General features: G+C 38.4%; 1 non-coding gene across 1 annotated transcript; it reads right to left on the bottom strand.

Moving 5' to 3' along the window:
- Positions 1-902: 902 nt before the first annotated feature.
- Positions 903-1009, bottom strand: LOC145534996 (U6 spliceosomal RNA). Its single transcript, XR_014075163.1, has one exon. It is a non-coding gene; the product is annotated as a U6 spliceosomal RNA (small nuclear RNA).
- Between the last annotated feature and the right edge of the window lie 3214 nt (positions 1010-4223).

Here is a 4223-nt window from a genome sequence, read left to right as displayed (position 1 = left end):
GGTGACTGCAGCCATGAAATTAAAAGACACTTGCTCCTTGGAAGGAAAGCTATGACGAACCTAGACAGCATATTAAAAAGTGAAAACATCATTTTGCCAGCAAAGCTCCATATAGTTAAAGCTATGGTTTTTCCAGGAGTCATGTATGGATGTGAGATTTGGACCATAAAGAGGGCTGAGTGACAAAGAATTGATGCTTTCGAATTGTGGTGCTGGAGAAGACTCCTGAGAGTTCCTTGGACAGCAAGGAGATCAAACCAGTCAATCCTAAAGGAAATCAGTCCTGAATATTCATTGGAAGGACTGATGCTGAAGTTGAAGCTCCAATACTTTGACCACCTGATACAAAGAGTTGACTCATTTGAAAAGACCCTGATGCTGTGAAAGATTGAGGGCAGGAGAAGGGGGAAACAGAGGATGAGATGGTTGGATGACATCATCAACTCAATGGACATGAGTTTGAGCAAAACTCTGGGAGATAATGAAGGACAGGGAAGCCTCGTATACTGCAGACCATGGGGTCGCAAAGGTCAGAAACAACTTAGTGACTGAATGACAACAACAAAGTTAAAATATTTCATTGTCTTCTTTTTTTTTTTATTGTATTTGTTTTGCCATACATTGACATGAATCCACCACGGGTGTACATGTGTTCCCCCTCCAGAACCCCCCTCCAGAACCCCCCTCCCACCTCCCTCCCCATCCCATCCCTCTGGGTCATCCCAGTGCACCAGCCCCAGGCACCCTGTATCATGCATCGAACCTGGACTGGTGATTTGTTTCACATATGATAATTTACATGCTTCAGTGCCATTCTCTCATATCCTCCCGCCCTTGCCCTCTCCCATAGAGTCCATAATACTGTTCTATTTATCTGTGTCTCTTTTGATGTCTTGCATACAAAAAATATGGAATGCTTCACGAATTTGCGTGTCATCCTTGTGCAGGGGCCATGCTAATCTTCTCTGTATCGTTCCAATTTTAGTACATGTGCTGCCGAAGCGAGCACTTGTCTTACTTCTTGAGATAATGTTTTCTTAAAAATATGTGTATATACTGTTAGTGGGAATGCAAATTGGTACAGCCACTATGGAGAACAGCATGGAGATTCCTTAAAAAACTGGAAATAGAACTGCCATACGACCCAGCAATCCCACTGCTGGGCATACACACTGAGGAAAGCAGAATTGAAAGAGACACATGTACCCCAATGTTCATTGCAGCACTGTTTACAATAGCCAGGACATGGAAGCAACCTAAACATCCATCAATAGACAAATGGATAAGGAAGCTGTGCTAATATACACAATGGAATGTTACTCAACTATAAAACAGAACACATTTGCGTCAGGTGGATGAAATTGCAGCCTATTATTCAGAGTGAAGTAAGTCAGAAAGAGAAAGATTGATACAGTGTATTAACGCATATATATGTAATTTAGAAAAATGGTAATGACAATCCTATATGCAAGGCAGCAAAAGAGACACAGATGTAAAGAACAGACTTTTGGACTTTGTGGGAGAAGGGAAGGGTGGGATGATTTGAGAGAATAGCACTGAAACATGTATATTACCATATGTAAAATAGATGATCAGTGCAAGTTCGATGCATGAAGCAGGGCATTCAAACCTGGTGCCCAAGGACAACCCAGAGGGATAGGGTGGGGAAGGAGGAGGGAGGGGTGTTCAGGATGGGGGGACACATGTGCACCCATTGCTGATTCATGTCGACATATGACAAAACCATCACAATATTGTAATTATCCTCCAATTAAAATAAATTAACTTAAAAAATAAAATAAAAAATTTAAAAAATATGTGTATATATGCATACTTTTTTCTATACATTCTAATATTTTGTTAATGGACAATGGATCATATTACACACTCTGTTTAGTAAACTTTTCTCACATAATATAGAATGGACACATTTCCTTTGCCCTTAAATATAGATATATTATTTGTACAGCATTCTGTTGTATAGAATTTATGGTTAAATTATTTAATTGATCATGTCTGACAGCAATTTGGGTTATTTTCCCTTTTATTGGTATTATAAACAATGGTGCAACAAACATCTTTGTGGATAACTTATTTGCAAGCTTTTCTCATTTGTAATACAAGAACCTGTGATACAAAGATTTAAGAATTATGGTGAGAATCACCTGAAGTGACTAATGAGATGTGTCAGAACAGGTCAAGATTTCAGACCTCTAACCAGAACATTCTTAATATCTAAAATAACTGGAATTAGACTAGAATCGGAAGAGATCCTCTTTCGATAAATTCACAGAAACCTGTGTCTATACCATTTTTTAACTACATCCATATGAGCTCCTAGACCCTAAAATTGGCATTCTTTGTTGGTCCTGAGGACTTACTCTGCTGCTGCTACTAAGTCACTTCAGTCGTGTCCGACTCTGTGCGACCCTGTAGACGGCAGCCCACCAGGCTCCCCCGTCCCTGGGATTCTCCAGGCAAGAACACTGGAGTGGGTTGCCATTTCCTTCTCCAGTGCATGAAAGTGAAACGTGAAAGTGAAGTCGCTCAGTTGTGTCTGACTCTTCGCGACCCCGTAGACGGCAGCCCACCAGGCTCCCCCGTCCCTGGGATTCTCCAGGCGAGAGCACTGGAGAGGGGGCGCCAGTTCCTTCTCCTGAGGACTTGCTCTACTCTTTCCCAAAATAAGAACAGATACATATTTTCCTAACACCAAGCACTACAAGATCAAGAATATCTGACTCTGCAAGTAATTTAACTGCTTGACAGAATAAAACTTAACAATCTTTAGGTAAAGACAATATAGCCCAGAGTCTTTACAATGGCTCATTTACAACATTCAGCATTCAGAAAAAATTACTAGAAAATGTGATCCATAATCAAGAGGGAAAACAGCAAGCAGACAAATGAATGATTCAGATCCTCATATTACTAAATAAGGATCTTAAAAATAACTACTATAAATATGTTAACAAATTAAGAGAAAAATATATAAGATAGGTGAACAGATGGCAAATTCCAAAAGAGAAAGAGAAACTCTTAACAAGAACCAAATAATTCTTTATAGAATTTGAAAATGCAATATCTTAATAAAGAATTCATTGGAGAGTTTAGCTGAAGATTGGACACAGAAGAACTGATCAGTGAAACCAAAGATATGTCAATACAAAGGATCCAAAATGAACTACATAGAGACAATAATAATTATAAGAAGCAAGAACCTCTGGGGACACTATCAGTCCAATATATATGTATGGAGGCCCAGAAGAAGACAGAATGGGGAGGAAATATATTTAGAGATAGTAAATGAAATTTTTCAAAAACTAATGAAATATGTCAATCTACATATGAAAATCTAAGTGAAACCCAAACAGGATGAGACACATTATAGTCAAACTTCAGAAAACCAAAGAGAAAGAGAAACATCTTAAAACAGTCAATGTGAAACAAACACAATATTGTAAAGTTAAAAAATAGAAAATAAACTAATTTAAAAAAAACCCAGTCAATGTGGGGATGGGGGCATGTTACATTCAGGGGAACAATATCAATAATGACTAACTTCTCATCAGCAGCTATGGAAACCACTAGACCGTAGAACATTTTCAAAGTGCTAAAAGAAAATATTAGTTGATTTAAAACACTATACCTAGTTAAAATATCCTTCAAACATGAAAATAAATCAGAGAGACTTGTGTGTATGTGTGCTCTCAGTCACTAAGTCATGTCCAACTCTTTGTAACCCCATGAACTGTATCCCATCAGGCTCCTCTGTCCATGGGATTTTCCAGGCAAGTATTCTGCAGTGGGTTGGCATTTCCTCCTCCAGAGGATCTTCCCAACTCAGGGACTGAACTTGCATCTCCTGCATTAGCAGGCAGATTCTTTACCACTGAGCTACCTGGGAAACTCACAGACATTTTCAGACAAAACTAAAATTTATCCCAACAGAACTACACTGTAAAAAAAAAAAAAAAAAAAATGCTAAAAGGAAATGATCCTATAAAGACCTAGACCTGTAGGAAGTAGTCCTGGAAATGGTAAAGATATGGGTAAACATAAAAGACTATTTTACGTTTTCTCTTTTAAAAACAAAGGATGACAAGCTTATTCTAAAATGTATATGGAAAAGGAAAGGGCCTAGAAGAACCAGAACAGTTTTGACAAGAAGAATACAGTGGGAGGAATTTTTAAACTTACTATGTAGCTACAGTAACCAAGAC

This window comes from Giraffa tippelskirchi, chromosome 14, assembly GCF_054371585.1.
Source record: "Giraffa tippelskirchi isolate mGirTip1 chromosome 14, T2T-mGirTip1v1.2.pri, whole genome shotgun sequence".
NCBI lineage: Eukaryota > Metazoa > Chordata > Mammalia > Artiodactyla > Giraffidae > Giraffa > Giraffa tippelskirchi.
The sequence above is the reverse complement of the archived record's forward strand: the minus strand, read 5'-3'. Positions and strand labels throughout refer to the sequence as shown.